Source organism: Diceros bicornis, chromosome 3 (genome assembly GCF_020826845.1).
Source record: "Diceros bicornis minor isolate mBicDic1 chromosome 3, mDicBic1.mat.cur, whole genome shotgun sequence".
Classification (NCBI taxonomy): Eukaryota; Metazoa; Chordata; class Mammalia; order Perissodactyla; family Rhinocerotidae; genus Diceros; species Diceros bicornis.
Genome location: NC_080742.1, coordinates 24,197,331 through 24,221,697, shown reverse-complemented (window position 1 = coordinate 24,221,697; position 24,367 = coordinate 24,197,331). Strand labels below are relative to the sequence as shown.

The 24,367-nt window shown below is 34.1% G+C and overlaps 1 long non-coding RNA gene across 1 annotated transcript in view; it reads right to left on the bottom strand.

The window, feature by feature from the left end:
• Nucleotides 1–24,367, bottom strand: part of LOC131421760 (uncharacterized) — a 112,462-nt gene that overhangs the window by 59,538 nt on the left and 28,557 nt on the right. Inside the window, exon 2 of the long non-coding RNA XR_009223947.1 lies at nucleotides 17,012–17,130. This is a non-coding gene — a long non-coding RNA (uncharacterized LOC131421760). The remainder of the gene's footprint in view (nucleotides 1–17,011; nucleotides 17,131–24,367) is intronic.

The following is a 24,367-nucleotide window of genomic DNA, read 5'->3' as shown; positions in this document are numbered from 1 at the left end:
AGAAATAAATGAAATAGAGACCAGAAAAACAATATAAATGATTAATGAAACTAAGATTTGTTTTTTCAATAAGATAACAAAAATCAACAAACCTGTAGATAGACTAAGGAAAAAAGAGAGAAGACTTGAATAAATACAATCAGAAATGAAAGAGGAGACATGACAACAGATACCATACAAATACAAAGGATCATAAAAGATTACTATGAAAATTATAGGCCAATGAAGTGGATAACCTAGAAGAAATGGATAAATTCCTACAAATGTACAACCTACAAAGACTGAATTATGAAGAAATAGAAAATTTGAATAGACCAATAATAACTGAATCATTAATCAAAAATCTCCCAACAAAGAAAAGTCCAGGACCAGATGGCTTCACTAGAGAATTCTACCAAACATTTAAAGAAGAATTAATACCAATCTTTCTCAACTATTCCAAAAAATAGAAGAGGAGAGAACATTCCCAAACTCATTTTAATAAGGCCAGAGTTACCCTGATACCAAAGCCAGATAAGGACACTACAAGAAAAGACAACCGAAGGCTGATGATATTCTTAATGAATATAGACGCAAAAGTTCTCAAGAAAATATTAGAAAACTAATTTAACAGCACATTAAAAGGATCATACACCATAATGAAGTGAGTATTATCCCTTGGATCCAAGGATAGTTCAACATAAGCAAATCATTAAATGTGATACACCACATTAACAGAATGAAAGATAAAATCATATAATCATCTCGATAGATACAGAAAAAGCATTTGACAAAATACAGCATCCTTTCATGATAAAAACACTAAACAAATTGGATATAGAAGTAACATACCTCAACACAATAAAGGTCATATAGGACAAACACACAGCCAACATCATGCTTAATGGTGAAAGGTTGAAAGGTTTTCCTCTAAGATCAGGGATAAGAGAAGGATGCCCACCCTTACCACTGCTATTCAACATAGTACTGGAAGTCCTAGCCAGAGTAATCAGGCAAGAAAAAAATTAAAGGAAAGATGGAAAGGAAAATTAAAAGGAAATCAGAATGGAAGATGTAAGCTTGTCTTCTTTTGGCAGACGATATGATCTTACATATAAGCATTCTACGGAATCCACGAAAAACTGTTAGAACTAATCAACAAATTCTGTAAAGTTGCAGGATACAAAATCAACATATAGAAATCAGTTGTGTGTCAATACACCAATAATAAAATATCTGAAAAAAAATAAAGAATACAATCTCATTCACAATAGCATTAATATTAATCAAATACTTAGGAATAAATTTAACCAAGGAGGTCAGAGATCAGTTACCCTGAAAACTACAAGACTTTGATGAAAGAAATTGAAGACACAAACAAATGGAAAGATATCCCATGTTCATGGAACAAAAGAATTAATTAATAGTTAAAATGTCCAGAGCCAGCCCTGATGGCCTAGTGGTTAAAGTTCAGTGTGCTCCACTTCGGCGGCATAGGGTTCGGTTCCCAGGCACTGAACCACACCACTTGTGTATCAGTTGCCATGCTATAGTGGCAGCTCACATAGAAAAACTAGAAGGACCTACAACGAGAATATATACAGCTATGTACAGGGCCTTTGGGGAGGGAAAAAAAAGAGAGGAAGATTGGCAACAGATGTTAGCTCAGGGTGAATCTTTCCCGGCAAAAACAACACAACACAACACAAAACAAAACAAAACAAAAAACAAAAAAATGTCCATACTACCCAAAGCCATCTACAGATTCATTGCAATCTCTATCAAAATTCCAATGGCATTTTCACAGAAATAGAAAAAACAATCCTAAAATTTGTGTGGAACCAAAAAAGACCCTGAATAGCCAAAGCAATCCTGAGAAAGAACAGAGCTGGAAGCATCACACTTTCTGATTTCAAACTATACTACAAAGATATAGTAATCAAAACAGTATGGTACTGGCATAAAAATAGAGACACAGACCAATGGAACAGAACTAAGAGCCCAGAAATAAACCCTTGCATATACAGGCAACTAATATTTGACAGGTGAGCCAAGAATTCTCCAAGGGAAAGGATAGTCTCATCAATAAATAGCATTAGGAAAACTGGATAACCACAAGCAGAACAATACAATTGGACGCCAATCTTACACCACTCACAAAAATTAACTCAAAATGGATTTAAGATTTAAGTCTAAGAGCTGAAACTCTAAAACTCTTAGAAGAAAACATAGGGAAGATGCTTCTTGACATGGGTGTTGGAAATGATTTTTTAGATATGACACCAAAAGCACAAGGAACAAAAGCAAAGATTAACAGTGGGACTACATCAAACTGAAAAGCTTCAGTACAGCAAAAGCAACAATGAACAAAATGAAACAGCAACCTATGGAATGGGAGAAAAAATATTTGCAAATCATCTATCTGATAAAGGGTTAATATCCAAAATATATAAAGAACTCATACAACTCAATAAAAAAAGAACCAACAATCTGATTTAAAAATGGGCAGTGGATCTGAGTAGACATTTTTCCACAGAAGACATACACATGGCCAACAGGTACACGAAAAGATGCTAGATATCACTAATCATCAGAGAAAAGAAAAGCAAATTGAAACCATGAGATATTACCTCACACCTGTTAGAATGATTATCATAAAAAAAAAAGAGATAAGTGCTAGGGAAGCTGTGGAGAAAAGGGAACCCTTGTGAACTATTAGTGGGAATGTAAATTGATACAGCCACTATGGAAAACAGTATGGAGTTTCCTCAAAAAATTAAAAATAGAACTACTATAAGATCTATCAATCCCACTTCTGGATATATATATCCAAAGGAAATGAAATCAGGATCTCGAAGAGATACCTGCACTCCTATGTTTATTGCAGCATGATTCACAATAGTCAAGATACGGAAACAACGTGTCTATCAACAAATGAATGGATAAAGAAGATGTGGTATATATTTAACGGAATAATATTTAGTCTTGATAAAAAAGGAAATCCTGTCATTTTCAATATGTGGAGGGACCTTGAGGGCATTATGCCAAGTGAAATAATCAGACAGAGAAAGACAAATACTGTATGATATCACTTATATGTGGAATCTAAAAAAGCCAAACTCATAGAAACAGAATAGAATGGTGGTTTCCAGGGGTGGGGGTTGTGAGAAACAGGGAGATGTTGATCAAAGTGTTCCAGCTTCCAGTTATGAGATGAATAAGTCTGGGGATTCAATGAGCAGCATGGTGATTATAGTTAATAATACTGTATTACATATTTGAAAGTTGTTAAGAGACTAAATCCTAAATGTTCTCATCACAAAAATAAACTGGTAATTATGTGATGTCATGGAGGTGTTAGCTAATGCTATGGTGGTAACCATTTTGCAATATATAAGTATATTAAATGAACTCATTGTACACATTAAACTTGCACAATGTTCTATGTCGATTATATCTTAATGAAGCTGGAAATAAGTAAATAAACAAAAAAAATCTAAGAAAAAAATAATGGAAGCCCAAAAATAACTGAAGATTGCTGTGTTAATTTTTCCTGAGAAACTTGGTAAGTCAGTTTCCATCTGCTTTTTCATCCAGGATTTTAAGAATACTGGGAGACCTTGGTGGACCATAATGCACTACTGAGTTGGGATGCAACTTGATGTTTCAAATGGGAGTTGGCACCAACCATTTTTACTTTAGTTTTCTTTGGTATCAATGCATCATTGAGGCTATAAACCATACTAGTGTGAGTTGTTTCAGTTAAGAAATGACAAGATTGGGGCCGGCCCGGTGGCGCAAGCAGTGAAGTGCGCACGCTCCTCTTTCGCGGCCCAGGTTCGCCGGTTGGGATCCCGGGCGCCCACTGATGCACTGCTTGGCAAGCCATGCTGTGAGTGTGTCCCATATAAAGTGGAGAAAGATGGGCACAGATGTTCGCCCAGGGCCAGTCTTCCTCAGCAAAAAAAAGAAGAGGATTGGCAGATGTTAGCACAGGGCTGATCTTCCTCACAAAAAAAAAAAGAAAAGAAATGACAAGATTTTCAAAACAACCTCTGAACTGACTTCAACACACACACACACACACACACACACACACACACACACACACTTAACACTTGTTTCCTTCTATAGCACAGACCAAAATACCTAAGAATTCCCGGACACTGGAAATTTGGATGTTATAGATGTAAGATAAACAAGGTATGACCTTTCTAAACTTTCTTGAGAAATATTTAATGATTCCTTAATCCCACGAAACTAAATTAAAAACAGTGGTTTTTGAAAGGGAGGAGTTTGAATGTTAGTTTGTCATCACTCACCCCATTGGGAAATCTTTCTCCTGATAGAGGTTCTAATGTGAACACTGTGCCACTTTAGAAATCTTCTTTACTTGAAAGTTACTGAGCCTTGCAATTCTTTTATGACTACTCATTTTAAAAGGCAGTTCATCAAAGCTCCTGGCAATATGATTCTCTGTATGGAACTGACTACTTGGAAGGAAGGAGAAATTGGACCATAAAGACCAATGTGCTCCTACTAATAAAAGCTTATGAAAATAAATGAAGCTCACTTTGCAAAATATTAACAACTTCCCCAAGTTCTTTCTTAAATTTTTTTCCTGAACAAAAATTTTTGTCCATAATAATAAACTTTTAATAGTAATAAACTTTTGATAATAGTAATAAACTTTTGATAATGTTATTTATTGAATTAAAGGATTTTTATCTTCTCTGCTGTACAAAACAAATACCCATATAGTAATAAAAATGTATGTATAAGGTTTTTCTATTTATGTCCAGTATTTGTATTAATTATTCATTAACACATATGAAACAATTACTACGGGCTGTATTATGTATTAGATGAAAAATGTATTTAGCACATAATTCTAAAAGTTATGTAAGTGTCCATTGGTCTTCGACTCTTCCTGTCTTCCTGCAATTCTTATCACTTTCCCATTTATTAATTTTATTTCTTTCCTAAAATGCATAATACCTAATTTCTTCAGTCAGTTTCCTCATGGACAGTAAATTCATTATCTTATGATGTCTTTCAAAATCTTTTGCAATTTGGCCTCTTCTATTTTCACATCACAAAACTACTTACTTTTATCTGACATTCTTCTGCAAAAATTCAGGGGTCTTTTCTAATTTTTTCCTTTTGGCACTCTCAACATCTCTTGACACAGGCAGTTAGTTTCTTCCTCTGAAACTATTTTTATCTTTAGCTCTGTATATCTGAGGTTCCTGATTCTCTTCTCTCTTTGTGTTGCTAATGTTTTCTCCGGTTCAATCCTCTTCTTTTTCAGGCCATTGATCTTGGTAGTACTCCAGGGTTTTGTCTTAAAACATCTGCTAATCTCTTGCTACATGAACACTTTGGGAGAAATTATCCAATTGAAACTTGAAAACTTCCAAATCTGTATCTTCAAACTCAACCACTGACACTCAAATGTCACTCTTAACTCTCCAAATATCTTCAAGGCATGTTTATTTGTACAATTTTATGATTCTTGAAACTGAGTGGCAACTAAACTCATTATCTTACTCCAAGGGCAGCCACCTCTACCCAAGTCCCTTTGCCCCAATTACCCTTCTCATTCCAGTTTCCTATTCCAATCTGTTTCTTACTCCCCACATTTTTTCTTCTTCATTTCTCCATATTTAATTTTAATCATTCTCCAATTCTGCTAATGCCATATTATAGAAATCATTTTATATTGTTTCCCCATTCTTAGCTACATTCACCACCTAAATTTTCTTGACTGTATTCTTTTTTCCTATTTACTTTAGTGTTGCTTAGATATAGCTGTGCGTTAGAATCATCTAGGGAAGTTTTTATTATTGCATTGCAGCTTAGATAAAATGAATAGCCACTTGAGTATACAACTTACTGAATATTTATAGAAGTATTGACCCATGTAACCATTATCTAGTTGAAAATATTATCTAGTTTGAAAATATACATTTCCAACACTAAGAATGCTCCTTGATGCTACCTTTTAGCTGAGAAGCATTAAAAATGCCAAAGCTTCAGTGCCAGCAATAGAGATTTTGATTTCATTGGTTTGAGGTGGGTTCTGAGTATTGGTATTTATTTTTCTATGCCAGGATATTTAATAACTTTAAAATAGAGAGCAAGAAGAATTATGCAGGCTACATCTTGTTAGTAGTTGGGTTGAGAATTGAAACACAGATGAGAAAGAATAAAGCTCTCAGAACATTTTGAGAAGGAGGCAGGGATAGAAGTAAAAACACATAGTTTGAGGTAAAGATGGTGGCATTTCATGGTAGGTTATGTAAAACACTGCTGTCATTTATGTTATTTAAAATATTTTTGGTAAATTTCTCAAGAATAATTTAGATTGGAATTGAGAGAAAAACACCCGTGTATTTATAACAGGATCTCTTTAGAGGATTATTAAAACTCTACTGCAATGTCTATGGCCCAGCTTATCTGGAGAATTTACACCTATCTGCAGTAGACAATTATCCAGTAGAGTAACTGTTACGTAACAGGCTCTTGATAAATATTTTTTAACAAATTAATGGCAAAGTCAGCTTAAATTTAATGTGAGTACTGATATATTTAACAATAAATCTACCATCTTACTATTTCACGTGTCTCATCTTTATATATATATGTTTACATTTTCTCTCCTTTAGTTGCTTTCTTCTTGATAAACTACTATTTTTCCATTTTCCTGCTCTACTAACTTGTTAGTAATGCCTTGTTACTATTCTTTTACCAGTTACTCTACAGATTAAAACATGCATGTGATATGAATTAATACTTCTGTACTTCCTAGATAAAGAAGCTGCAACACTCACTACATTTATATTTTCCTCCTGCCTTTTTGACATTGTTGTATTTTGACATTGTTGTATTGTTGTATGTATGCCATGTATTTTAATTTCCAATATGTTTTAAACCCCACAAGGTTGATTATTATCATTCTGTATATAATTATATTCATCTAGATTTAGCCATTGTTGCTTTATATTCCTTCTTGAATTTTCAAGCTTCCATCTAGGATCTCTTTTGCTTAATGAACACCCTCAATTAAGTATTATCTTTGGGGGCTGGCCCCGTGGCTTAGCGGTTAAGTGCGTGCGCTCCACTACTGGTGGCCCGGGTTCAGATCCCAGGTGCGCACCGACGCACCGCTTCTCCGGCCATGCTGAGGCCGCGTCCCACATACGGCAACTAGAAGGATGTGCAACTATGACGTACAACTATCTACTGGGGCTTTGGGGAAAAAAAAGGAGGAGGATTGGCAATAGATGTTAGCTCAGAGCTGGTCTTCCTCACAAAAAAACAAACAAACCAAAAAAAAAACAAGTATTATCTTTGGTGCGGTTATGCTGATGACAAATTCTTTAATCTTTTCCATTATATGAAATTTTTTGTCTTTATTTCTGAAGGATATGAAGGATATTTTCACTATATATAAGTTTGAGGTTGGCAGAAAATATCATTCCATTATCTTCTAGCCTCCACTGTTTAAGTTGGAAAGTTAGCTGCCAGTTTTATTACTCTATTTTTTAAATTTCTCTTCCTTACTTGTTTTTAAAGATTCTTTTTGTCTTTGGTTTTCAGCAGTCTTCTATGATATACCCAGTTTTCTTCCCATGTATGTTCATTGCAATTAATAAAGCTTCTTAAATTTGTGACTTTATCTTTCACTGAATTTAGAAAATTCTAAGTCACTGTATTTTTAAATATTGCTTCTGCCTCAGTATCTCTCCTCCACTTCTGGTCCTTCAATCACATATGAATTAAGCTTTTTCACCATAACTGTAGGTCACTTACTCTTTTCTGAATTTTTCATCTTTTTATCTCTCTGTACTTCAGTTTCTATTTGTTTGACCTTTCAGTTCAGTTTGACCTTTCTTCCACAGTGTCTAATCTGCTTTTAAATCCATATATTACACTCTTAATTTCAGTTTTTATTTTATTTTAGTTGTATAAATTCCATTCTATTATTTTCACATCATCAGTTCTGTCCTGTAATTATCCATCTTGTAATTTCATTTCTTACACATGTTGTTTTAAGCTTGTATCTGTTAAGTCAATGCCTACCAATTTGGTGAGTTTATTTCAATTAACTCTTTTCTTTCCTCTTGATTTTTGTTAGTTATTGTCTTCTTTCATGCCTTTAAAGAAGCATGCATACAAAATCTTGTTGACATAGCTTGAGGACCTGGCTGATGTTATCTTCTTTCAGAGAGAATTAACTTTTGCCTCTTCTAGGCAATTGGGGCCAGGGTAGATAATTTTAATCCAATAGTGGACTGAGCTGATTCAAATTTGGGGCCTCAATTAGGACTTCTCTGTTTCTGGCTCACCCTTACTGCTATGTAATAGCCCTTCAGGAGTGTAACTTGAGAGCTCATTTTGAATGCCCTGAACAGCAAAGTTTATGCCCCAGCCCTAAAAAACTACCAAGAATTCTACCCAGCTTCTCAGATGCTTCTCTTGATTCATCAAATGCTCTACAGTAGAGGTTCTCAACTGAGAACAATTCCCTCTCCCCACCTCAGGAATATTTGGCAATGTCTAGAGATGTTTTTGGTTGTCCCAACTGTCATGCTGCTACTTACATTTAGTGGATAGAGACCAAGGATGCTGCTATACATCTTGTAATGCACAGGACCACTCACCATAACAAAGAATTATTTGATCCAAAATATCTATAGTGCTATGGTTAAGGCACTAACTTTTTCAAAGGAAAAGAAGCATGACATATATTACTCACGTTTTTGGTCATTTTTTATCTGTATGATCATGACCCTCCAACTCTTTACTACTTCAATACTTTCAAGAATATATTTTTTGTTTTTCAATCTTGTCCAGATTTTCAATTGTTTTTTTTTTTTTTGAAGAATTACTCTCAATCAAACTAATCTGTCATGGCTGGAACAAAACAAAAATCACAAGTTCAAGTAGAGTTCTGTATTTCTCCACAGCGTCTTTGCAAAATTGGAGCAGAGAGGAGTGTTGCACAAGGGAAGGATGATAGATTTATTCCAGATCCAGGCTCATTAGGTATTAAGGAACAATTAATGTGAGAAAGAGTCCATGATGCTAGAGACTGTAGTGCTAATCAAGCTGACTTCGGACTGTGGGATGAGGGAAAACATCCGTAATCATCAAGAGGGTGGTCTTTGGTTTCAGCAAAAAAAGTCAGGATTGAGACCAAAGATAATTCTGAAGGCAAAGAAAAGGTTTTATATTACTAAAATATTATTTCAGTTTTAGATGCAACTTCATAATATTTTTTACAGCACAGATTTTTTTTAATAACAAAATTGTCCAGCTTATAAATTGGAAGTTATCCCTCAATAATGGTGGATGTTAGTTTAAAGCTCATCAGGGAGCTTTTAAGTGCTGAAACACAGGAAATTCAATTTATTTTTTGTTGGCACTCAAATTTAAATTTAGTTATTTTGCATTCCTTTCAAAAGACACCATTAGAAATTAGTCTCTCAGGCATAGTACCCTGATAACTTAGTTATCAGTGTCTCCCGTGGATACACTGCTCCAGGAATAAATGGTCAGTGCCAATTCCACTTCTCCCATGATTTCTCTTCCAGTTTTCATGAGTGCATATGGGGACATGAAAATCCTGGAATAAAAAAGATCCAGAAGTGTTGGGGTGCATATGCCTCAGCCTTAAAAGTGGGGCTAGGAGTGTAGATGGTATATGTCAGAAGTAGCTGATGCATCTTTGGATCCAATGATGAAGGCAAAGATGAAAACCTGATTAGTGTAGGTATGAACACGTCTCATACCCAGATCTTTAAGAAAATATTTAAGAAAAGCAATTTATAGTGAGAAAAAAAATAAAATTAAATAAGCCAAAATCAACTACAGAAAAGTTTATCCAATAAAGATTACAGCTTCAGTTTTTCTTCGTTTCAGAATCAAACGAAGAACCCTATTATAAACATTTGTCACCTATTTATATTTTTTTAAATAATGAAAAAACGTAATAGTTGCTATTGGCCTTATGTTAGTATTAATAAAGTGGCTGACAGTATAAAGTAGGATGCAATTCTTCCTTTTAATGTTTTCTCATATTCAGTAAAAGATGAGGAATTTGAGAGCTAAGGTAAAACTTTCTAGATACCACAAAATATTGCTTTTTTTGGTACAAAAATAGCAATGCTTGAATTTCTTGTTCTTTAAATTATTTTAGAAGCGTAATAGGGAAGCTGACATTATAAGCATAGATGGAAGGGTTATTCAGAAATTTGTAATCAATGTTGAAAGAAGTCATTCATACCAACCTGACCAAAATAGGAAATTTCTATCAATTCACGATGCAAAATAGGAAACAAAATCTGGATCTAGATGAACTCTGAATTCCTGTGTCATTTATCACAATGTTGGATTATTTATTATTCTGTAGTGTTTGTTCCTTTTTTATCTGATAGTGTCCTTTTAACCTTTTACTGTTCCATATAACTTCCATTTACTTGACTAGCTATCTAAAATTAGGTATGGACTGCTATTCAACATTAAATACAATGTTTTTGCAAGATACTGAATGACATGAGATAATACTCGAGACATGTTTTTAAGTGGAAATGTTGCTTACCAAACAGAAAATACAGTGTGGCAACCAAAGCTGAGATCTATAGTTCATATTTTATGTGTATTATACTGAATATCTGCTTTACATCCATTGATTTATTAAATGTATGTCTATAAATTTCTCTACCAACATGTTTATAGGGATTATTTCTGAGGTAATATTGCAGGTGACTTTTAATCTTGTTTGTGATTTTCTTTCTTTTTAAAAATTTTCTACAAGATTAGAGATGTCTTTAAAATTAAGAGAGTTGGCTGGGAATGGATGAGCAGTATAAGTAAGGTATATTTTATTAGAAATTCTGGCTTAAAATATATTTGGAGTGAAGTTTAAAATAAAGGCTAAAATGAATTACTTAACTTCTGTCTTTCGCTTTTATTCATATATATCTCTATTTATGTAGCTGACCAAATGTAAGCTATAAACCTATAAGCTGGACTATTGTTGTTACTGAAAAACTAAGTGGAGAGTAAAAAAAAGAAAAGAGAGCCCCTCATCTAGTATAAGACTCCGCATCAAAACCTCTGTCACTGAAAGTAGCCTGCCATTCTTTCTGTCAGCCTTTCCCTCAGTCCTTCAGTGATTTAGTGATAGCTCTAGTTCAACTATTATGAATTTCTTTTTCCATACCTTTCTAGTTACTTTTACCCACTCAAGTAAAGTGGAATGCTCTATATTAAGCAAACAAATCAACATAAAAGAGATACCAAGCTATTTTCTATGTAATCTGAAAATAGTTCAGATATTATGAACATTTTCTAAATTAAATAAGGTACTAGTGGTGATGAGAAGTCTCAATAAGAGCAAGGAATTTATTGAGCCATGTGCTGTGTTCAGTGCTTGTGATACAGAGATGTTTGCAGTGGGCTACGCTTACCGAAGCTCATCTGTCTGAAGAGTTTTTGTTTGCATAAGCCCCAGCCTGGTACAAATAGACGTGAGGAGGTGGTCCTTCCTCAAATCGCTGAAGCATCAACTGCCCTCGCTTCTGTTTCAGGTCTGCCTGCCCTGTCTTAACTTGGAACACTTCCTGGCTCTGTATGCCTCTGCTTGTATACCAAACACCAAAGACAACCATAGCTATTAGCAGAAAGTAGACTTGCAGAATTTTGTTCTTTGTACAGCTATGAGTATGACAACAGTGCTTCTAGTGTGCAGTGCTACCAATCAGTGAGCACTCTCTCAACATTCAATTGTGAAGGTAAAGGATCCAAAAACCTCTTACTTGGGCATAGCAGTTTGAAAGTGTCAGATTTCTTTAAGCTACCCATGACAGCTGGCTACCTGGTATGTGGAGATAAAGCCCACACAAATACACCTATGTCAAGAACACTTAACTGCCTGACTTCATAGAAATGAAGCATAATAGAATTCTTGCCTGATCTTTTATTACTATTGCTTTAGTGTAAGTATTTCAATTGTGGTAGGCAGTATACCAACAGGTATATATTTTCCATTTGAATACACAAGTCTAAATTTATATACTTTTTTATTTAGTGAGAGAGATTGCTTGGCCTAATTTGTTCAGCAAGGATATTTCCCACTTGTTTTCTGTTTCTGAATAGGAAGATCCCATTGTTGGGGAAAATAGATGTTAATTAATCATATTCTACCAAGCTTTTTATCATGTAGCTCAGTTTTACTTGAAAAGTATAATTGGGGTTGAGGTAGGGGAAGAGTGAACAATGAAAACCAAGCTTATTATTTATGACAACATTGAATACTTATGCAAACGATCTGAAGATTTTAGTCTGTTTTCTGCCGGTAACATTTTATGGTTGATTAAAGCTGTCAGAACAACACTCAAATTAAAGGCAGTGGGAGGTCATTCAGCAATCGAGAAGTATGTGCAGTCAGCCAGCACCCAGCACTGCTGCAGACGGCAATAGTACTAATTATTTTACTCCTTACTGAAGTTTGGCAATGTTGTTTTATTTTTATGTATCAATATTCAATGAATGTATGTATATATTTTGTTTTAAAAATATAAATATTATATTAGAGCCTCAATTTAACTTTTAACTGGCAGATAAAGAATCCAGAATAAAAAGGGAATTCATTCTTTCCACTAATTCCTAAATTATGAAAATTAAAATAATTTAACATAAATGGTGATGATAAACAGTTTTCAAAACATCAATTCCACTGAAGTTCTCACATCATTATTAACAAATGCATACATTTTATTTTTTTCTTGAAAACTAAGTGTCTCCATTTTTTTCCATGGCATCTTTATTCAAGGTTTTGTCTGCACTGAAATCCTCAAAAATCAATTCAAATACTTAAAGGGCTGTCATAAAATAGAATTATTATTATAATGTATGCAACCTAGTACTTGAATCAGCATACTGCAATGTAGTATGTGCTCAACGTGTGTTTGTTTGAAACTAGGGCAAGTACGTTAAAATTCTACAGAACAATGGATTTTGTATCTATAACGCAAGGAAATAGGATTACCTAAGATGAGATAGATCGCCTTCAATGAACAGAGTATCTATTGGGAAAGTTTCAGTCAGTTACAGCTCAATGTCTTTATCAAATACCAAATGCATTGTTGATACAGATGACTTCAAAAGTCTCCTCCGTTACTGAGAAATTCTAAACACATAGACACACAAGTTAAATAATTTATTTATAAAGTTATCTAAATTTATCATATCAATTTACTTCTTTCCCTGTCATTCTTAAAGTTCTATCAGAATACATTTTCTTTCTTGCTTGCTTTTCCTTTTGTTTAGCAGTGCCTATAAATGTCTGTGCTTCCTTAATAAAAAACCATGGGATGTTTAGACATATGCTTCCCATAATATTCCAAGACTTTATTTGGTATTGTCAAGTCATAATTTTCAAACTCTTCAAGTGGCTGTTGTTTTTCATTATAATCAGGCTTAGCTATGTAGAATGCAAATTAGTGTCTAAAATCTGAGTAACTGGCAAGTGGTTTCTTTCAAATTTCTGGGTTGACTTTGTACTCTAAGAACCTGCTTTTGTGTTCTGGCCTCAATGCTGGCCGTATCATCTAACAGTCTTCACATCTGTCTCCCAGTGCCCTTGGGGATATATCCAAAGACTACCTCTTGAATCTGTTATCTTGATGGTTCTCTGCAGTAGATCTTTCACCTGTAATTAATGACTCTAATTGTCACATTATGAGTAAATAAAATCTGTCTGTTTATGTCAACTAATAAATGAAGAAGTGATAGAATTAAGAAAATCACCATTTTGTAATCCCCATATAATAATTGATTCAGGCAAGGTTTTCAGAAAAACGTTCTGGGAAACACGATATTTGCACAAGGCCAAAGTATAACATGACAGATTACTTACATTGTGCCAAGGGAACATTTTGTCTTTACAATGGCAAGAGCTGGCAGTGACTACCTCAGTCGTCATAGCATCACTTACAGAGAGACACCTGATATTACTCTCCATGTGATATAATAATAAGTACACGAGAGCATCTAAAAATTATTCTTACTAAAAAATATTTAACCTAAATCCAATGAAACCTCTAAACATATTTCCATGTTTAAGGAAATATAGGAGGTAGAGGATTAAGTTAAAGGACACCATGAGGGAACAATTAACCAAATCCAGAGCATAACATTGTAAAAGACAATAGCCTTGTGCATTTTAAAAACTCAGTGTCAGAATAAGCTCCTAACCGAAGCCATTTCCTCAGATAAAAATAATAAAATCTGGGGGCTGGCCTGGTGGTGTAGTGGTTAAGTTTGTGCACTCTGCTTCAGTGGCCCAGGGTTCATCAGCCCAGGGTTTGCAGGTTCGGATCCCAGCACGGACCTATGCACTGCTCATCAAGCCACGCTGTGGCAGGCACCCCACATATAAAATAGAGGAAGATGGTCACAGATGTTAGCCCAGAGCCAATCTTCCTCAGCAAAAAGAGGAGGATTGGCAACAGCTGTTAGCTCAGGGCTAATCTTCCTCACGAAAAAAAAAAAAAAAAGTCTGTTTAACTTACCAAATTAACAACCTGAAATTTCTAGAGACTGAACAAAGACATGTAGCTTTTGGAGGGGAGTTAAAACTTGAAAAATGGATCAGCTTGTGGTAACTTATCTACTTGTGTGGATTTAAACTGAGGGTAAACCATGATTCATGATGCTGTGGGGTGGCAGAAGCTATGACAGAAATTGCACTATGGTTTTTTATGAAGAATTGGAGAAAAAGTTTATGGTTGCAGCAACCACCAAGTGAGGAGCTGCAATCCCGGAAATGGGAAAGTCCCAAGGAGAAGAGTCCCAAGTTCTGTTTTTAATGACTACCAAAGTCTCTTCCTGCCCTCTGAACCATGCATGGGTGGTGCATACTCAAAGAAGTGTACTTAGAGGCAAATAAATTTAATTGAGATTTGAGCTGCTGCTCAAAAGACAAAGTTGCAAGTTAGAGTCTAACCTACTTAGAATATACGAGAGTCTCTACAATATAAAATTCACAACATCTAGGAAAATTCTAAATTACAGACTCAAAAATAACTAGGGACATATGACTGTGTGGGCTTTGAAAAATTAAGAATGTATATCTTAATTCCCAGAGCAACAACTAAAATAAATGCAAGCTGTATAACTAAAAACCTAAGAGATAGATCAAACTGGATTCTTAAGTGATTCAAATAATCCAAAAAAAAAAGAAAGAAAGAAGAACAAAGGAATAATAATAACAACAACAGAAAACAATAACATTGCAGATCTAAATCTAATGCTTTTAACAGTCATATTAAAAGTTAGTTGACTAAACACTCCACAAAGAAGGCAGAGAAATAAGAATGAAGAAAGCAGGGCCCAGTTACTTCTAGAAGAGCCAACATAAAGACACAGGTTGGTTCAAAGTAAATGGATGAAAAAGATATACAAACAGTAAGCTTGAAAAGTCTAGACTGTTATACTAATATCAAAAGAAATAGACTTCAAGACAAAGAGTATTTTTAGAGATAAAACTGTACATTTTATAATGATAAAAGAGTCAGTTCATAAGAAAGACATGACAATCCACATGTGTATGTAGATAATAATAGAACCTCAAGCTATATGAAGCAAAAATTGATAGAAGGACATGAAAACATACAAATGTCCACAACTACAGTGGGATCCATTTATCTCATTAATTGATGGAAAAGTATCAAAAGTTAGTAAAAGTGTAGGTGACTGGAAAAAATACTATTACCCATATTGATCTAATTAGTATTTATAAATTACTATATCCCACAACTGCATTATTTTCAAGTGCACATAGAATATTTGCGACTTTAGGCTATCCAGGACCAAAACAATGAGCATCAAGAAATTTAAAAGGACTTAAATCATACAGTATATATTATGTGCCCATAACAGAATTAAATTATAAATAAGAAAAGTATAAGATACCCAAGAAAACCATAAGTATTTCAAAATTAAACAAGGAAATTTTAAACAACTCATCGCTCAAAGAAGAAATCACGAGAGAAATTAGAAAATATTTTGAACTGAATAATGAAGAAAATACAATATATCAAAATTTACAGGAGGCAAAGTAATGCTTAGAGAGAACTGTATACTTTAAATGATATATGAAAGAATAATAAAGAAATTAAATTATTGTTGAAGTTCCCTTCTAAAGGAGCTAGAAAAACAAGAGCAAGTGAATCTACTTCTAGTAAAAGGAAGTAATAATGGTAATAAGAGCAGGAATTGGTGAAATAGAACAAAAACAAACAAAATAGAAAATTAATAAAGCCACAAGCATGATGATTACAAAGATAAATGAATTCGATAAAACTCCAGGTAGAGTGAACAAGAAAGAAAGAAAAAATGTACAAATTACTAATATAATTAATTAAAGATTATCACTATAGATTTCATAACCATTAAAACAATAATACGAGAGTGTTATGAACATTTTTTTGCCAACAAATAGAATAACAGTGATGAAAGAGAAAACGTCATCGAGAATTTACAACTAATTAAATGAAAATATAAACAGCTTTATGTCTATTTAAAAACATAAAATTTTAATAGAAAATTTTTCTCAGAAAAAAATACCAGGACCAGATAGTTTCACTGATTAATTCTATGAAACATTCAAAGAAGAAATAATACCAATCTCCCACAAACTCTTTCAAATGAAGCTAGCATTACTCTGATACCAAACCTGACAAAGGTATTACAAAAAAGTAAAATGGTGGATCAAGATTGCTTATGTACAGAGCTCCCCCAAAATACTAACCAAAAATATTAGCAAATTGAACCCAACAACATATAACAAGCATATAAAAAATATCATAATTTCTTTTACAATAGCATGAACCATAAAAGATTTAGGAATTAATTAAAAAATGCAAAATCTTTAAAATAAAGCTAGTTATCATTTCTCAGGAAAATTAAAGAAGACTAGATAGATGTTGAAAATACCATGTTCATGGCTTGGAAGACTTACTATTTTAAGCTATCAATTCTCACCAAACTGATCTACAGATTCAGCAGAACACCAAAAAAGATCCCAGCGTGCTTTCTAAGAAGGATATCAATAGGCTGTTTCTGATATTTTTTGGAAACCTATAAAAAACAAGACAGTTATTATAAAGAAAGAAAAGGAAAGTTAGAGAAATTACAAAATTTGATTTTAAGATTTACTATAAACTGACAGTTTTGAATAGCCTCTTATAAAGTTAAACATAATACCAACCACATACCCTAACCATTCCACTCCAAGATATTTACCGAGGAGAAATAAAAAAATACATGTACAAAAATATTTGTTTGTGAATGTTCAGAGCAGCTTTATTCACAGTAGCCCCAAACAGGAAGTAACCTAAATTCTGAACAACAGAAAAATAAGCTAAAAAAAAAGATGGTACATTCATTCAATAAAATACTACCCATCAATTAAAAAGTAACAAATTACTGATACATGTACTCTTAAGGATAAAACTCAAAATCATTATTTTTAAGAAAGTGAAATATAAAATGTACTTATTTTATTATTTAATTTATATAAAACTGAAGAAAATGCAAAGTATTCTATAGTGACAGAAAGCAGACCAGTGGCTGTCTGGGTCTGGGAGCAGATGGAGGGATAGCCTGCTGACTGATGAGGGAAAACTCGTGAGGATGATGGAAGGACTCTGTATCTTGATTGTGGCTTTGTTTCCACATATTTATTTGTCTAAGCCCAGTGATTTGTATACTTAAAACAGACGCAGTTTATTGCAGTTTGATTTACAAAACAAAAGTAAACATAATTGCTTAATTTAAAAAATACTGAGGCACATTTCATTTTGGTCTCAGCAATGTTTTGTTATGCTTTACAACATCTGAATTAATATAAAACCCTGATGATTTTTTTTTACACATAGCACAAGTTAGATGTTGAGTTCATTGTTGAGTATATGAGTGAATGAATAGCTATAGTTACTTTGTTTTTCTTAACCAATCCAGTTGAAAAGTCAATGCTTTGTGTGTGTGTGTGTATATGTGTGTGTGTGTATGTTCTAAACTATGGCAGAAAAAGACTCGTTAAAGGCTCTTGCTGTTAAGTCACTTGCAGTATTAAAATGTTTCAATACTGCTAGGAGGAAGACCTGATAAGGTATACATGTTTTGTTTAAAGCTGTAAGATCTGTTGTTTTAAAACTCTCTATGACAAATCACAAATCTTATTTTCATGAAAACAAGTCAATGTCATAAAAAATAAATAAGTGGGGAAAAGGACTGTTCTATGTTAAAAAGAGACTAAAGAGACATAATAATCAAATGTAAAAATTGATACAAATGCTTTCTTGAAACATGAGAAAAACTTGAACATGCATTTTGTTAGTTAATTTTCTTAAGGCTGATAATTATACAGTGGTTAAGGAGGAAAAAAGCCCTTATTCCTAAGAACTGTAAGCTGGAGTACCATGGGTAGATATGATATAATAACTTATCTTCAAATCATTCAGGAAGGAGAGGGAGATAAATATTTGAGCATTTTGACTATAATTCAATTTTGTGAATGGTATAAGTGTTTACTGTTTTCTCAACTTCTATATATTTGAACATTTTCCTAATAAAACATTGGAAAAAATAGAAATTCTCTTTTAACTATGCAAACAAATAAAAGAACATTAACTAAAGAAATAGACTCACCAAGAAGTCAAAAATTGAGACTGACTTTTAATTAAGACTGACTTGCACTGACTAGATAAATTAATTTTTCTGGAACCAATAATCATTATTTTAAGTAGTTGGAGTCAGCTATTAGTAAGGATTGAAAAAAAATTGTTGAAATGCTGTGGTTCATTGTGAATACAGTATGATTTTGCTGCTAAACATCATCAACCAGGATATTTTTATGTGAATAAAATTACAAAATTTTAAAAAATATCAGCAGAAATAAAGAAAATTATATTACTTTTTCACAATTTTACTCAGCTATAAAGCCTTATAAGTCTTAGATGCCTACAAATCTATCATGAGGATATTTTGAGAACTGTATTTCAAGGTCACTGACTTTTTAAAAAGGTGAGATTTGCAGTAGAAGAAGGGAAATAATAAAAATCAGAGCAGAAATAAATGAAATAGAGACTAAAAAAAATAGAAAAAATTAATAAAACCAAGAGCTGGTTCTTTGAAAAGATAAACAAAATTGACAAACCTTTAGCTAGACTCACCAAGAAAAAAAGAGAGAAGGCTCAAATAGTAAAATCAGAAATGAAAGAGGTGAAATTACAACAGACACCTCAGAAAGATAAAAGATTATAAGAGAATACTATGAAAAGCTATATGCCAACAAATTGGACAATCTGGAAGAAGTGGATAAATTCTTAGAATCATACAACCTTCCAAAACTGGATCAAGAAGAAGTAGAGAATTTGGATAGAACAATCATCAGTAAGGAGATCGAAACAGTAATCAAAAAAGCTCCCCAAAAATAAAAGTCCAGGACCATATGGCTTCCCTGGTAAATTCTACCAAAAATTCAAAGAAGGCTTAATACCTATCCTTCTCAAAGTCTTCCAAAAATTTGAAGGGTGGGGGAAGCTCCCTAACTCATTCTACGAAGCCAACATTACCCTGATACCAAAACCAGACAAGGACAACACACACACACAAAAATTACAGGCTAATATCACTGATGAACATCAATGCAAAAATCCTCCACAAAAAACTAGCAAATCGCACACAACAATACATCAAAAAGATTATATACCATGATCAGGTGGGATTTATTCCAGGGATGCAGGGATGGTTCGACATCCACAAATCAATCAACGTGATACACCACATTAATGAAATGAAGAATAAAAATCACACAATCATCTCAATAGATGCAGAGAAAGCATTTGACAAGATACAGCATCCATTTATGATAGAAACTCTGAATAAAATGGGTATAGAAGGAAAGTACCTCAACATAATAAAGGCCATAAATGACAAACTCACAGCTAATATCATCCTCAATGGTGAAAAACTGAAAGCTATCCAAGAACAGGAACCAGATAAGGATGCCCACTCTCACCACTCCTATTTACCATAGTATTGGAAATCCTAGCCAGAGCAATCAGGCAAGAAAAAGAAATAAAAGGGATCCAAATTGGAAAGGAAGAAGTGAAACTGTCACTATTTGCAGATGACATGATTTTATATATAGAAAACCCTAAAGAATCCACCAGAAAACTTTTAGAAGTAAAAAACGAATACGGTAAAGTTGCAGGATACAAAATCAACATACAAAAATCACTTGCATTTCTATACACTAACAACGAAGTAGCAGAAAGAGAAATTAAGAATACAATCCCATTTACAGTTGCAACAAAAAAAATAAAATACCTAGGAATAAACTTAACCAAAGAGGTGAAAGATCTGTACACTGAAAACTATAAAACATTGCTGAAAGAAATTGAAGAAGACACAAAGAAATGGAAAGATATTCCGTGCTCTTGGATTGGAAGAATTAACATAGTTAAGATGTCCATACTTCCTAAAGCAATCTATAGATTCAATGCAATCCCTATCAAAGTTCCAACAACATTTTTCATAGAAATAGAACAAAGAATCCTAAAATTTATACGGAACAACAAAAGACCCCGAATAGCTAAAGGAATCCTGAGAAAAAAGAACAAAGCTGGAGGTATCACACTCCCTGATTTCAAAATATACTACAAAGCTATAGTAACCAAAACAGCATGGTACTGGCACAAAAACTGACACACAGATCAATGGAAAAGAATCGAAGGCCCAGAAATAAACCCACACGTCTATGGACAGCTAATCTTTGAGAAAGGAGCCAAGAACATACAATGGAGAAAAGAAAGTCTCTTCAACAAATGGTGTTGGGAAAGCTGGATAGCCACGTGCAAAAGAATGAAAGTAGACCATTGCCTTACACCATACACAAAAATTAATTCAAAATGGATTAAAGACTTGAATTTAAGACCTGAAACCATGAAACTTCTAGAAGAAAACATAGGCAGTACACTCTTAGACATCGGTCTTAGCAACGTATTTTCAAGCACCATGGCTGACCGAGCAAGAGAAACAATAGAAAAAATAAACAAATGGGACTACATCAAACTAAAAAGCTTCTGCACAGCAAAGGAAACCATCAACAAAACGAAAAGACAACCTAACAATTGGGAGAAGATATTTGCTAACCATATATCTGATAAGGGGTTAATCTCCAATATATATGAAGCACTCATGCATCTCAACAAGAAAAAAACTACCAACCAATTAAAAAATGGGCAAAAGACCTGAACAGACATTTCTCCAAAGAAGATATACGGATGGCCAACAGGCACATGAAAACATGTTCAACATCATTAACTATCAGGGAAATGCAAATCAAAACTACAATGAGATATCACCTCACGCCTGTCAGAATGGCTATAATTAATAAGACAGGAAACAACATGTGTTGGAGAGGATGTGGAGAGAAGGAAACTCTCATACACTGCTGGTGGAAGTGCAAACTGGTACAGCTGCTATGGAAAACAGTATGGAGATTTCTCAAAAAATTAAGGATAGAACTACCATACGATCCAGCTATCCCACTGCTGGGTATTTATCCAAAGAACATGAAAACACCAATGCGTAAAGATACATGCACCCCTGTGTTCAGGGCGGTGTTATTCACAATAGCCAAGACTCGGAAGCAACCTAAGTGCCCATCAAGGGACGAATGGATAAAGAAGATGTGGTATATATACACAATGGAATACTACTCAGCCATAAGAAACAATGAAATCCAGCCATTTGTGACAACATGGATGGACATTGAGGGTATTATGCAAAGTGAAGTAAGTCAGAGGGAGAAGTTCAAATACCGCATGATCTCACTTATTAAGTAGTAGCTAATAACAACAGCAAACAAACACGTAGAAACAGAGATTGGATTGGTGGTTACCAGAGGAGAAGTGGGGAAGCGGAGGGCAAACGGGATAATTAGGCACATGTATGTGGTGATGGATTGTAATTACTATTTGGGTGGTGAACATGAGAACATGATGTATTCCATGCAGAAATAGAAGTATAATGACGTATACCTGAAATTTATACAATGTTTTAAACCAATGTTACTGCAATAAACAAAAACAAACAAACAAAAAACCTGTTTACTTTTAACCCCCCTCCAAAAAAAAGGTGAGATTTGGAAGAATTTTGACACACTAACTCAAAAATCTCTAAAAAAAATTGCCATGTAACATAAATGATTGATTGTTTCTAAAAAGTCTTTGAAAGTTAAGGGCTTGAAAATAAAATTGTTGTAATGATATATTTTAAATATTTTTTAAATGACTACAACAATCCCTCCCATCCTCCATTCCTACCATCAAGAGGTGGGGCCAGGGCCAGCCCCATGGCTGAGTGGTTAAGGTTCCCCATGCTCGGCTTCTGCAGCCCAGGTTCGCAGGGTCAGATCCCAGGAGTGGACCTACTCCACTCATCAGCCATGCTGTGGAGGCATCCCACATACAAAAAAAAAAAAAAAATAGAGGAAGATTGGTGAAGATGTAAGCTCAGGGCTAATCTTTCTCAAGCAAGAAAAGAGGAGGATTGGCAACAGATGTTAGCTCACAGTGAATCTTACTCATCAATTAAAAATATATTAAAAAAAAAGAAAGAAGTGAGGTCTATGTTCCCTCTTTGAATCTGGGCAGGCTTGTGACTACTGCAGACACAATGCAATGTGACTTCTGAGACTAGGTCATAAAAATTGATACAGCTTCTATCTGGCTTTCTTGGAACTTTAACTCTTTGAAATAGACGCCATTCCATAAGGAAACCCAAGCAGAGGCCCACTTGGAAAAGAATAGAGCGCCTGACTCACTGCCCTCACTGAATTCCTAGCTGACAGCCAGCATCAACCTGGCAGCCAGGTGAGTGAGTCATCTTAAAAGTAAATCCTCAGGCTGGCTTGGTGGCATAGCGGTTAAGTTTGTGCTTTCCACTTCGGCGTCCCGGGGTTTGCTGGTTAGGATCCTGAGGATGGACCTATTCGCCACTCATGAAGCCATGCTGAGCTGGTTTAGAAGAACTAGTAGGGCATACAACTAGGATATACAACTATGTACTGGGGCTTTGGGGAGAAAAAAGAAAAAAAAGAGAAAGATTGGCAACAGATGTTAGCTCAGGGCCAATCTTCCTCAAAAAATTTAAAAAAGTAAATCCTCCAGTCCTCACTTGAGCCACTTCACCTGATCCTGCTGAAGCAGAGACAATCTGTCACTCCATAACCCGACCAAATTACAGACTCATAAGCAAAATAACTGAATATTGTTGTTTTACGCTTCTAAGTTTTCAGGTGGTTTGTTATGCAGCAATAGATAACTGATCTAACTATCAACAAAGAATTTAATTAAATATTAATTAGAATAAGAAGTACCTTCATAAATACCACTGTTCCCTTAGATATATCTTATTGTGGAATGCCATGAATAACGTCATTTTCTCTATGGCAGATGCCATAAGAGTTGGCAATATCTATTACTCATGACCTGCACCTTCATGTATGTAGGATAATTTGTGTTGTAAAGAGCCTGCTACGAAAGGTTCATGAAATCTTGTGCTTCCAAACTATTAAACAGAGGATGAATCATTTTCCCATAAGTGGTCAAAGGGGACCGTTCTTGTGACTCTCACAGGGGCTATTTAGAAGTTCAAATTAGGTAAAATATAGGAAAGCTCTTCCTGAACTCTAAAGAGCTATACAAATAAAATTTTCTATTAAAATTAAGATTATTGGAATGTTGCTCTATTAATCTTAGTTTTTACTCTGCTCTTTTAAAAGTCTAGGCTGAGAAAATTGGTTTGAAGAGTCTAAGTGAATTAGGTCTAGACAGGAGCAGAGTCTTGGGTTGTTTACAGGCAGGTGCAAAAGATGTAGCTTTTTCATTTTAAGGGAAATTACTTTTTTGAAACCTTTATATGCTACCTTGGCTATATCCCGAGAATAAAAAGCTCAGGGTTCAAAGGGCACTCTGAATTGTGGTATGCTCAATTTAATCCTGCCTTCAGAATTCCAAACAACTCTCTTCTTGTGTCTTAAAAATATTCACAATTATGGGATAACATTTTAATATATTTCAATAATACTTTCTCTCTGTTTATTTCATTTCCCAAAAAAGAGTTGTAAAAGAGCTAGCTTCTTAGGAAAAACTTGCTTCTAAAAATACATCTTATCTTTTAGAAAATATACACAGTGCGTAAATTTTTCAAATGGAAAGAAGAAAACACCAGAACAGCATTAAGCTGCTGTTCTTTTTTATAAGTAGATAATAAATATAAATATTTAAATATTTTTGAAGATACT